The sequence below is a fragment of the Nannospalax galili genome, unplaced genomic scaffold (genome assembly GCF_000622305.1).
Source record: "Nannospalax galili isolate Female #2095 unplaced genomic scaffold, S.galili_v1.0 scaffold739, whole genome shotgun sequence".
Taxonomy (NCBI): domain Eukaryota; kingdom Metazoa; phylum Chordata; class Mammalia; order Rodentia; family Spalacidae; genus Nannospalax; species Nannospalax galili.
In genome coordinates, this window is record NW_008342028.1 from 889964 (window position 1) to 903930 (window position 13967).

At 41.5% G+C, this 13967-nt stretch overlaps 1 protein-coding gene across 1 annotated transcript in view; it reads right to left on the reverse strand.

The window, feature by feature from the left end:
• The window catches only part of Bmper (BMP binding endothelial regulator), a 108533-nt gene that overhangs the window by 84870 nt on the left and 9696 nt on the right, over positions 1-13967 (reverse strand). The window lies entirely within an intron of this gene.

Here is a 13967-nt window from a genome sequence, read left to right on the forward strand (position 1 = left end):
CAGAAGAACCATAAATAGAACATTTTTATTTCTTCCATATGTTTTCTGTTTTTTCTTTTTCTTTTAATATCAAAATGTAAGCACTTGTAGCTAAGGCTAATTAGTGACAAAACAAATCCTCAAGGAAGGAACAGAAACTGAACTGCCTCAAGTTGGCCTGGGGAAGGCCGAGCTTGCTCTTGGCTGGACAGGAAGCAATGAGGGATATCGGGGGAGATAGAGACAAAGGAAATCATGTGTGAACAGGGCTGTTGGGAGAGAAATTTTTCAAGAGTCCCTAACTTGTGAGAGAGAAACTTTGGAAATCAGGATGATTTTTCTGTGTGCTGCAATATAGAAGAGGTCAACAAAATGTCGGGTCTGTGGGGACATCCAAGAGTTTTGTGTTACATTCGAGGACATTTGCATCATGAGCTACAATCATTGTGAAATTTTGACCATTTTTCCTGGCATCCAAAAGTCCCCATGCCAGATTCTGGCTAAGAAGGAAAAGGTCCAAAGGAGACAAAAATGGAAGGTGGACAGCATATCCATAACTTTTTGCTAGCAGAGCCAGTGAAAAGAACTGAAATCCAGAATAGTTAGATGGATGTCTGTTCACACTCTTCTGGAAAATTCAGCCCCATCATTAGGGGGATAAAGTGGCATTCCAACCACCGGGACACAACACACATAAACATGGCTTTAAACCTTTCTCAACATGAACTTCAAGGAAATGGGCCCTGTGCGACTCTGTATGAGAGACTGTCCTAAAACTCGACTTGTCTGAGTGTGCCTAAGCCTGAAGATGATGAAGAAAATGCCAATTTTCTCCATGGCACACTGCTTTCTAGTCTTGGACACATATCTTTAGACCTCAGGTTTCTTTTGCTTTCTATTCGACATATGTAAGTAAATGTATAAATATAAGGAAAAATAGATCCGAAATGCATAAACTCAAATAGTAAAACTGTTCATTTTTTCTTAGATGATGGAGTTAGGTATGATATTTCTTTCCTCTTTCTTATGTATTATATTTATATTATTATTTACACTTTCATTGTGGCTTACAATACCTATATACACTGATATTGGAATAATGATATTGGTTTTAAAAAGCTAAAAATCTAAATGAAGATATATCACTTTGATGTTATGTACTCAATAAGATTGCTGCTTCTGACAATTCAGTTCCCATGGTCCTTTTTCTTAATCGTGTGTCAGTACAGTTCCATGGTCTTTTTCCTTAATTGTGTCAGGCATCTTTAATTTACCCTGGGTATACTTAGTCTAATGAAACACCTTGCTTCTGGGAGCAGTGATCATTCTAAAAAACAGCTATCAAAAAATATTCCGTGAAGGGGGCTAGAGAGATGGCTCAGAGGTTAAGAGCACCGACTGCTCTTGCAAAGGACCTGGGTTCAATTCCCAGGACCTACATGGCAGCTATGAACTGTCCTAACTCCAGTTCCAGGGGAATCTGAAGCCCTCTTCTGACCTCCACGACATTGCACAACAGGGGTTCACTCACATACATGCAGGCAATACACTCATATACATAAAATAAAAATAATTAATAAAAATATTTTTTAAATATTCAGTGAAAACACTACACTTTCAGGCTATAGAGAAAAAAGTAAGAGAAACTGGGTAGATTCTAAAATAAACTTCTTTCCCCCAAAACAACAAAACGGAAACAGAAATGACCGAGGAAGAAGCACATCCTTTCATATTTCTGTCACCAAGAAATAAGCACTGTTTACAATGTTGGGTGTGCATGTGTGTTTATTTTAACAGAGTTAAGATAATCCTGCACATGAAATTCTATTTCCTATATTTCATTTAAGATGTCATAAGATTTACACAGTCATTCAAGTGTGTTTTACTTTGGAAACCCACCAGGGGACTTTGTGCCTCAGTCCGTTACTTCTGCAGAGAGAGAGAGGTCTCTTGCACACCTTGAGCTGAGCCATGGTATAGATCAGCTCATTTCCAGAGTGGCATTCTAACCACTGGGACACAGCACACACAAACATGGCTTTAAAATTTTCTCAGCATGAACTTCAGGGAAATGGGCCCTGTAGGACTCTGGGTCACTGAGTCATGTTGGGCTCCTGGGACCCAGGAGGGTAGAAGTTTCTATGATGCCAAGCCTTAGGTAAGAAGCAGGAAAAGGCGGGATTAGAAATTCTGCCGGAGACACAAGCCAACTGCTATTTGCCAAGGTACCTTCTGGCAGTGGCGGAGCCTTCAGTAGAAAACAGAACTGGATTTCTCAGTGCTGGAGCTCTGGCCTTGCAAAGATATCTCTGAAAGCTGTTAGGCCACAGGCAGTTGAAATCCAACAGGTGCTCCACCAGGTGGCACTGGGATCTCTTCAAGACTACATTCTACCTAACTTTACTGTGAGGAGGTGGGGTAGGGAAAAGGGATAGACTTATTTCCACCAGTTTGTAATTCATCAGAAATAGTAACTTATCTGCATATTTTAAAAGCCTCAATTTTTTTTAAGTTGCAAGGTATTTTGTTTCATATGTAAATTTGTTTTCACATATTTCCATAACTCTGTATACTCACCAATTTAATCCTTAACTTCAAAGATCTATTCTAAACTACTTCCAGATGCCACTCCAGGGCCTCCTGACGGAGCCTAGCACTTTCCACCCCTCATCTGGGCCTGGACCTGCCCTGCACAGCCCCACACAATCTCTCTCTCTGTTTATGTCTGTCTCTGTCTCTGTCTGTCTCTGTTTCTCTCTGTCTCTGTCTCTCTCTGTCTCTCTCTGTCTCTCTCTATCTCTCTATCTTAGCCAAGATCATCCTTCTCCTCTAAACTTTTATAGGGAAATGAATTTCTATCTTATTTGTACTGAACATGGAGTATGCTGATTCAGCCGATTCAGCCAGTCCCAGCGGTCCTCCTCTGTCTGCCTCCTCAGTCCTTGGATATAGGCCATCATGTTCAGCTTTTGACACATACCCTGCAGTTCCAAACTTGGGTCTTCATGCTTTTGGAGGAGACGCTTTACTGACTGATCCACCTCCTCCAGCAATGGTGACTCTCTACCTAACTTGATGGCTACTTGATAATGTGTACTTAACTCCTGTTAAGCCTTGAACTTGTCAATTTTATGTCTATTTCTCAGTGCTTGGTGAGCACACTGCCATCCTGAAAGTTCTAAATACATATACACATGTACATACACTAGGTGAATCCATCTTTGCATTACAGCAATGCCCAGTATGCTACTTATCAAGTGTCAACAAATATTTGTTGAATAAATGGGTTAATTAATTTAATAACATATTTGGCAAAATATAAATTGCCCACCCTGAATTTACTAAAATAAATACATTTGGTAAAACATGGTAGGAAGCCAACAGAATTTTGTTTAATTAATTAATTGAATAATTTATGAATACTCTTAGAGCAAAGGCATAATTAGGGTAAATACAAAAAGCAAAGAATATTAAGGGAGAATTGTATCTTGTGCCAAGAGAACGGATTGGGAAATTTCAATCCATGAGCTCCAATATCCATTTGGGCAGCAATCTTCTCCCTTGCTTTGCAATACCAGTTTCTTCACACAATGTAGCCCACTGAAAAGTCTTCTCCAAACAACAAAGCTGAATAAGAATCATAAAAATAGGAGTCAAAAACTTAGTTCTGATTCCTACGCTGCCCAAGTAACAGGCAGATGGGGCCCCTCAGAGACACCCATATCCTCATGCCCAGGATCTATGCATATGGCATTTGCATGGCAAGATAGAATGAGGTTTCCAAGTGGGATTTAAGGTTGCTTATGAGCTGACCTACAAATGTGGAGGCTATCCTGCAAAATCTGAGAGGGATGAGGAAAATCCCTTGCTAAACAGGAAGGCGGGGATGTGTCACAGAGCAATGCATAAAGAGGACTGAACCAGCAGATGTTGGCTTTGAAGATGGAGGAGGAAACAATGAGTTAAGGAATGCAGGCAGCCTTAGAAGCTGGATAGGACCAGAAAAATGACTATCTCCTAGAGGCTCGACCAGGAATGTAACTGCCAGTGAAAACATGGTTTTAGCCAAGTGAGAACTGTTCTGCGTTTTGGCCTCTAGAATGACTAAGATAATTAATGGTATCATTTAAGATCCTGTGTTTGTGGAAATGTTTTACAGCATCCATTGGACACTCATAAACAGCAGGAATCCAAAGTGTCTAGCACAAACTGGTTATGTCAGACACCATGCCAGGAGTTTTCTGTTTCAGTATCTCCATCCACTTTCACTACACATCTATACTCTGTATTATTATACTAATTTCTCAGAAGTGAGTTTGGAGAAAGGGCCTATGGCCCATGGTCTCTCATCCACCCAATCTCTGTGGCCCAAGGATTCCATGTAGGAATCCTTCCCCGCGCCTTCCCCGCTGCGACTTGTGGACTCGTGGATTCCACTTACAACGTACACAGCAGCATCCCCTTGCAGCCAGATTTCTTTGGGAATCTGAAGAAATGTGTAGATGATCTCCCCAGGAACAGATCCTCAGCTGCAGAGGCTTGCAGGCCCCTCTCCAAATGCTGATCAGTGACCTCCCAGGAGGTTCTGAATTTCAGGTTAAACTACAGTGATGGTTCTTTTGTTTACTATCTTCCTATTTCAACTCCCCAACTTCAAGTTCTCAAATTTAGGGTCTATTTCAGCTTCTTATTCATATCCTCCAGAGTATCTTCAAGAATGCTAAAAACTCACCGTTTTAATATAAGCTTGTTATAGAATGTGTACTTTTGCTGCTCCTGCCAGTCCATGTTGACCTTAAAATCTGCTTTCTTTACAGCAGAAGTTTTTACTTATCAATAAGAAAGCGTGTACCTGAACTAAAAAGATGGGGTTCACATCTCTAAATTAGGTTGGTGCTTAGAATTAAAGCTCTAATGAACTCTGAAGAGAGTCTTGGATTTAAAATCTGGTCTTTTTTATTTTATTTTTTTTAATTCTTTGGACCAGCAAGCAACAGCAGAAGATGGCAGTAATGTTACTTAGTGCTGACACCTGCTGTGCCCTGCAGAACAAAGATCACCATGTGGAAAGGATTTTTTTTCTCACAAAAAGAATGTTTTCTAAAAATAAAAGAAGCAAGTGACACATTTTTAGACATTTTTAAATGAGAAATAAAAGGATGTGCCTCGGGAAAAAAAAAAACAAAAAACTGGCCTTACCTTGCCACTAGGTTAACTATGAAATCAAACACAAACTCCCTACACTGCTGAAGTCTGTTTGCATTGCAGGTCATTAAAAATGTGCCACAATAGCAGATGCCCACGTAGTAATCATTATTAGTTTCCTTATTACAAATAATAAGACTGGAATAGGCATATAAAGTACATATATGTTAAAAATGTAATGTGAAGTGAGTCCGTCCATAAAAGATATATAAAATATCAATTAGGATCCAGAATGGAGTTACCTTCTAGGCCACAGAAAGACTGCCAGTAAGCCACAGACCCAGGAAGGAAGCAGTTTGTACAAGAAGAGCAGGAGACCAATCTGTCTGAAGCAGGCACTTGCTTCAGGGTATGTGAGACACTCACGTTGTCTAAATAAATTGGCTTGAGATTTATTGCCAGCCTGAGAAGTTTAAATATATTCCAAATAACCAATATTTCTTAATATGTTTCCTATGAAACATCAATCCTGCCTGTTGCACTGCCAAAATAAGTAAAAATTTTAAAAGCTCTGCAATGCAAATTAATTTGGGAGGTACTCTGTACTCCATCACGCTCCTGAAAGCTTACCATGCCCACTGCCACCAAGTGTCCCAGAGGACTTGGCAGAAGGAAGCATGCCGAAGTTTACTCCACCCAGTATTTCCTTAACACATTTAACCAGAGGATTTTGACTTGAAAATATACTGAGGGTCATTCCTCAACTCAAGGGTTTTATAACACAAACCTTGGAAAATTCTTCAACAGTGAAGCAGGATGGTATAGGTTCTCATGAAGGCTAAATGTGGGTTCTGACAGTGGTGACTGATGGGAAGGAGACGGGAGTGGAAGGCAATAGGATGGGAGTCTGTCATGGGAATTCAAAGGAAATTATTTATTAGAAAAATAACCTAAAGAGGCAATCAACAAGAGTTGATGACTGATTAGCAACAGGAGAGAAATGCCAGAAATATGAGAAATAACATTAAGCTGCAAAACTTGTGCAGCTGGGAGAACACAATGCCAGAATACAGTCAATAAATGGGGGTGGGAAATAGCCATTAACCCGTCCATCCAACTCCCACCTCAGATCATCCGAATTAAAGGAAGCAACTGTTCGTAAAAGTCAGTACTGGCAAGAAGAACACCCTGCCTTGGAAACGTAGAAGCTGAGGTCTACTGTACTAGTATCTTCTGAGAAGGGATCGGTGTTAACAACTTCTAAACCAGAATACCAAAGAAAGTATGGAAGAACTGTGGGGGAGGACTGTGTGAGTACACAAGAGATGACAAGAGGGAAAGAGGACATACTACAGGGAGACACAAAGAGGACGTACTACAGGGAGACATAAAACTACAGGGAGACACAAAGAGAACGTACTATAAGGAGACACAAAGAGAACGTACTACAGGGAGACACAAAGAGGACGGACTACAGGGAGACACAAAGAGGACGCACTACAGGGAGACACAAAGAGGACGCACTACAGGGAGACACAAAGAGGACGCACTACAGGGAGACACAAAGAGGACGGACCAGGGAGATACAAAGAGGACGGACTACAGGGAGACACAAAGAGAACATACTACAGGGAGACACAAAGAGGAAGTACTACAGGGAGACACAAAGAGGACGGACTACAGGGAGACACAAAGAGGACGGACTACAGGGAGACACAAAGAGGATGGACTACGGGGAGACACAAAGAGGATGGACTACAGGGAGATGCGAAGGGAGCAGCAGGGGAAGGAGCAATGCCTGTGGAGAGGCCAGAATTGAGTTGTATATCAACGAGAAACAAGGTGTACCCAATGAGTCATTTCTTCAGATTCCCCAAGCAGAAGAGAACTAGAGGATGGTAAGCGAAGAGGTAGAAGAGGGTAAGGCAACTTCACAAAATAGTTTCTCAAAGCGAGAAAATACAATCTCTTTCAAATAGAAGTCTCTGTCTTATGTAAAAGAAGGAAATTGGTAGGTATCTTACATATTTGGAGGCAAACATGTGATATGAATAAGCATATAGTCAAGAGAGAACATGGCATCCTGCTTGAGGTTTACAGAAACTCACGGGCTGGGGCATCCACTCTGCTTAGCTTCTCTGACCTTCAGATCCTTTGCTTTTAAGATGGTGGTAGCAATATTTCTACTTCACAGCACCCTGTGAGAATTACAAATCCGTGCATGGACAGCATGTATCACAACACCTGCCCTACTATAATACAAGCAATGAGAGGAAATTGCATGGGTTTTGGTCTTATTTTGCTTGTAGGCAACATGACCTCCAGAGGAAAGTAAACCTGCCTCAGCTGGGCCCATAGTGAAGGTGACTGACTGCACAGTGTTCTACAAAGTGTGCTATTCAGCTGTGCCATTTGGGATTTGAATTACTGATTTACTTATTTCAGGTGTGCCCACAATAAGTTTTGGTCTCAAGTATACTCAGTCACAACTGGGTGAATATGCATTCAAGATAGTAGCTCCCCTACAGCATGTCAGATGTATAATTTGCATATCTCCTGATGGGCAAAGCTACTCTTTTATCTTTGGCAGGGTGTGATCTTTTTTTTTCTTTTTGAGACAGGGTCCCCCTGTAGCCCCAGCTATCCTGGAACTCACTATGTAGATAGACCAGGCTGGCCTCGAACTCACAGAGATCTCTCTGCCTCCTGAGTGCTGGGATTAAAGGCATAAGCCACCATGCCTGGGACAGGGTGTGATCTTTAATGAGATGATTTAATAATGCTGTATTAATTTTTTTAAAAATCTAGTTTTCCAAAGCAAAAACTCTGGAATGACTACAAACTGATTACTACATTAGGATATTTAAAAAAACATGGATCTTCTCCCAAGTCTTCTTTATTGGTATTCTTGTGAGCTGAGATTTCCTCACCTGAGGAGTGGGAGGGATGATCTCAGAGGGAAGGGCCACTCAGTCATATAATTCCATGAAACTAAAGTAAGCATGAACTTGAAGCAACTTTGAGAGGAACTTTGCTCTTTTTCATCCATAGTATAAATTATACACAGGTACTTTCAATTTTAAAATTATGTGGCTTACATATATGCATATATATGAATATATAATGTTTTCTTACTATATATATACATGTGAAAATTTAGGGAGCCTTCACTTGACTCTTGCAAGATTTGCCTGGGTGGAAGAGCTAGACAGGGAAAAGCAAGCTCTGGGCAGGTCCAACAACCACCTCCAGTCCACATGAGCAGAGGTAGAGAAACCACCAAGTGGAAGAATTCCTGGGCACCAGAATCTCAGTTTTTCCCAGGGTGGGGGTGTAAGATAGAACAGCTGTAAAATTGGAGACCCCCCTTCATTTTCTCCAATCTATAGTTCATAGGAGCTATGACACCTTCAGACTGCCCTTCCCACTTCCAAGCTGCAGCTATAAACTGTATAAACAACTGTATAAACAATAGGAAGCTGAGGGAAGTGACTGCAGTCGAAGCTCTGGAGCCAGCCCTCGGGAAGGAATTCAGGCTCCATTGCTTACCTTGGGATCAGGCTAACCTGACCCTCCAAGCCTCAGTGCCCTGGCTGTAAAGTGGTGCTGATAACATTACTTGGCCATAAAATGGCTGTGAGGATCATAAAAGACTGAATGGAACAACCCATGGAGTGTACAAATATACAGCAGAGGCTGCTGCTACTGCTGAAACCGATGGCCAGTGATGATGACACTGATGACAGCGATGTCACTGTTAACTAGTGGGACACTAACTTATCAAATATGAACTCTTACGACGACTACCAGTACACCACCTCTTGACAGTTTTTATAAGGTATTAGTCCCAGCACTTGGGACGTAGTACTGTCTAGTTACCCTGAAGAAACTGACCAGAGATGGAGGTCAAAAATGATCCACCAGTTATTAAGAATGGCTTCAAACCAGCCTTGGTAGCACATACCTCTAATGCCAGCACTCAGGAGGAAGAGGCAGGGGGATCTCTGTGAGCTTGAGGCCAGCCTGGTCTACATAGCAAATTCCAGGTTAGCTGGGGCTACATGGAATCCCTGTCTCAAAAACCAAAAACAAACAAACAAACAACAAAACAGAATGACTTCAATCTCCTTTTCCAACTCTGTACTAGTTATGGCAAGACAACATAAAGTAAGAGTACCCTTTAGATCAGCACGGCAAAGGGCAAAAGCAAATTCCTTTTCCCAACTCATGGTACAGCACCTGCTGCTGGGATATCTACCCCAACCCTGGGGCACGTCCACCCTACCTCTGTGGCATGGCTCCTCTTTCCATGAGCCTGCCAACCAAGCCTCAGAAAGTATCAAAGCTAGCTCCAGACGCACTAGCAGAAACTTCGGTGGCCACTTAGCTTAACACCTCTTTGGCAGAGTTAAAGTCAACACCACACATTTTTATTTTCCAGACATTCTGAGCTCTGGTGTCCAATTTCCTTGCTTTCCTGAAGGATCTACTCCTGAGGCTAAGAGACCTGGAGTTGTATATGGTCCCAGAGGCCAGAAACCTTGACTCAAACACAGAACTACTGATTTGGAGTAATCTCGTAGTGGAGGGTTTTCATGAAATAGGCCCTAAGGTCACGGTTTCATTATGTTCCCCCATGCACAGGGGAATCACTGAATTGTTACCGTATCCCCTCCTACAGTCACCTTGTCTAACTAGTCATACTGAAGGGCATCAAACATCCCAAGGGGCTTAGGAAAGACTTGCCAACAAAACTAACTGGGGCAAATACTACAGCTAGCAATATTGGGCACAAGCAGCAGGCCCAGGGCCCACTCTGAGCTAATGTAGCCCCACTGACCTGCACATAGCTGGAAACTAACCCTTGAAGGGTTGAAGAGTCACCTGGAAACTGTACCTCCTGCCAGCCTGAGTTGCTGAAATTCAGTATTTCCTGTGATTTGTGGGATATGTAACTGGGGTGATTGTAATCACATACACATCTAGGCACAGTAACTTCTAATAGCCTCAGTGTTGTGTAGTCTCTAGCTTGCATTTTGTGTTGAGATGTTGATGGTTGGATCTGAGGTACCTGAAAGAAGTATACAGTTTAAGCAATCTGTAAGACCTAGGGGTGGGTACCACATCTGGACTACCTTTGGATGCCTCTGGCCTTTAGATGATTAAAAGATTAACTTCTCTCCTACAATCAATCTCTCAGGCTCTCCTTCTCCCTTCCTCCACACGCCCACCTCTCTTATCAGTGAAAACTTTGACACTGAAGTATTATTTCCAAGTCTGAAAACATATCTGCTGCCAGCAAAGAGTTTATCTGATTCTGGTCTCTGTGGGGTGATGAAGTCAAGATCCCACCTACTATTTGCCAACATACTGTGAAAGAGCATTTCACATAAACCAAAGGCTATGGGAATAGGGAATAGCAGAGCGGCCTGCTTGGCATGTAACTCATGGTCATGTGACACTTAGCCAAGCAAAGAGAGACTGGCTTCCAGCTACAACCTCAGACCTTGGCAAGAAACAGCATTTGCCAAAAGCCTTATGAGCCTGCCTGGCATGTAACTCATGGTCATGTGATTAGCCAAGCAAAGAGAGACTGGCTTCCAGCTACAACCTCAGACCTTGGCAAGAAACAGCATTTGCCAAAAGCTTTATGAAGTTTGTTTAGCTCACTTCAAATATTTTATTTTAAGCAAATCATCCGAACCAAATTCAATTCTTTCTGTTGGAAAGGAAAACAGTGTGTCTCATGTTATTAAGAGGCAGCTGTGCTTTCCTCTCTGATTTTGAGAGAAACCCCCGAGTTTTGATAGACTCTTCATAGACCAGTCAGATCAACCTTGCTGAGATTGCTCTAATGTACAGAGAGCACAATTTTCTTGTACCCCTGTGATGGCTTCCTACCTATATAAGAAGAAATTTGCACTGTGATGTGACTTACTACTACAAAGAAAGACCTGTAAAACAGTTCTCCATATTTATTTCATTTCCTCTATCCTCTGAAAGATAACATACACTACTAAGACTAAGACAAACCCAGGCAAGAAAAAGATTCTACAGGATTTCAGAAACACTCAGTGTAATGCCACCACACTTGGAAATAATGCAACATTTATTTAATGTCTACAACCAAAATACAAAATACGAATTAAAGATTTGAGATCTATAATCAGTTTCACCATGTATGCACGCATGCATACGTGTATGTATTTATATAGGTATATCGACTAGCTTTCTTCCAAAACATAGACAGATAAGCTGAATTATTCAGAAGATGTGCGTAAACATATACAATGAAGGCAGAATTAAGCTTACCCACTCTGTTAAAGATGGGCTACACATTTATGTATCACTTCCTACAGGCAGAAAGCATGACAGTAATTTTTAAGCAATCAGGTTATGTCTCCATAGCTGTTCTTAAGCCTAGGAAATTAAAATACAAAAACATATTCAAGAAACCCAGAGGCTTCTGGCCTTTTGTTTTCACAGTAGCAGAAGAACTTCATTTCACTCCCCTGTCCTGAATCGGTGGGTACTGACAGTAATTTATTGCAGCCTGTTCCATGGGTGTTTCCTTCGTGACCACCAGAGCTGCTACCCCTGTCTGGAGTCTCAGTGGTTGCCCTCAAGGGGGCATTATTGGTTGTCACATCTTCGAGAGAGGGGTTGCTGCTAAATATGCACAAGACAGTCCTAAAACAAAATGCTATCTGGCCAAACTGTCAATAAAACAGAGGGAGGAAAGCTCTGGAGTTTTCTAGTTTTAGAAAGCATTAGCCTTAGTTGGGAGTCTTGGCCTTGGTTTCTCATTCTAGAAACCTCAATGCCAGAAGAGCTTTTGTAACTAGCAAGAGGAGGAAAGAATGAGCCCAAAGGTTTACTCCAGATCTCGGATATAATAACAAAGGAATTTCAATGTGGGAGGTCTTTAGGCCATAGCTAAAGGGCATTAGGATAAGTCTACCTGGGTGCATTATGGAAAGCTGGGCATTGCTCTAAAAATTGGAAGCTATCCCATCTCTTAACTGACTGAACAAATGAGCCTCGCCAAATAAAATGTGTTTTACAGCAATGATGGAAGAACTGCTGGAGAGCAAGAGAGAGTAAACAGATGGAAAGAACACCAGGGGAAATTGAGAAATAGCCATCTGATGATATAATTTAGACTTGGACAGAGAACCACATGCCTGAATGCTTCCAGCTCTGACCTGCAGGTGCAGCCGCTGGCCTCCCAGTACCCCTCCAGCTGGGTGGCTTTCTGGAGTTGTTCTTTAGGTGACAGAAGGTAAGGATCGTCCACAAGCAGTGTCTCATGCCTGGTTACAAACTGTTCTATTTCTCAAGCCCTTCCTCGTATCTTACCTTTCTTTCCTTTTCACTTCTTTATAAGTCACCAGATTTCTAGATATGTAAAGGTCAGTTCAAAATGGATAAATGAATACCAAAAACTAGCTTTCCTCTCAAATATCTCACTAATCACCATGACTCATAAGCACATGCAATTCAAGATTTGAGCTGTTTCTGATAAGCTCTGATCCTGTCCAACCACAGTGGTGTTAACACCTTTAATCCCAGCACTCAGGAGGCAGAGGCAGGTGGATCCACTGTGAGTTCGAGGCCAGCCTGGTCTAGAGAGTGAGTTCCAGGACAGCTGGGGCTACAGGGAGACCCTGTCTCAAAAAGACAAAAAAAAGGTGTAACTCATCTGAGCTCATGCGAACTGAAAAAGTGAACTGCAAAGTAGCAGGAATTCCTGTGAGGTCTGCTCTACTTTGTCTAGGCTACACTCTACGAAGAAATGCAAACATGTGGCTACAGAGAACTTGATCAGTGTAGACACAAGGCTGCTCATCCAGGAGGAAATGAAGCTGAAAGCAGCCTCTGGACCAGCCAGGAACACAGGGTCTCCGAGGGGATGATTCAGGTTAAGAGTTTATACACATGCTTTTGAATCACTCAGTGTGTTAATCATACCCAATTTTTCCTGTGTTAGTTTCTGAATCTACTGTCATGCATCACCAGCCTCCTTTGAGCTATTATACGCACCTCATTATCTTCAAAGTGAAGGTTTCTTATTAAATCTACAAATTATTTTTTTGTTAGTACAATAAGCAGTTTTGTCCAGTGGATAATTGTTCATGGCTTTCTATCTCTAAAAATAATTTTTATAGATAGACATATAGATGATAGATAGATGACAATTTCAATATATACACAGTATACAATACTTTCACATATATACATATATAGCTTCATATAGATAAAAATTATGTATAATTTATTTATCATCCAAGAGTTAACTAACAAAGGAAAAAGAAAAACCAGGATTACAGTGAGCAGAATAAACTCTGGTTTCTGGTAAATGAAACAAAACAAAGCTGTTTCCATATGAAAGTTGGTTTGTTTCAAATGTCACAAAAGTTCACTTCTCTCAGCCTAACTGGCTTCTACAATGGTTTCTAATCAATTTCCTGGCTCTGCTAGTCCTGCAAATATGCATCAGAAATAACTTGACAGTGTATTTCTAATACTCATCTTTCAATAATACACTTCAGAAAGTTGTCTCAAAGCCAAATGAATTTGGGGATTAAGATATTAATTTTCTATTAGATGTAGGCATAAGTACACACGTAGGGCTGATGTGAAATCCAGCACAGTGCTCTCTCCCTGAGATTAGTGGAACAGCCTCAGAAGGCTCTCAGGCTACACCATGGTTAAATAGAACCTTTAAGAACTCAGTTAAAGGTAATAGGATGTAAACCCACTGGCATCAGCAACATTAGGTGTATCCAGGAGAAAGGGTGAAGAGGTAGGGTGGGGTGAAGGAAGATAAAGTACAGTTGTTT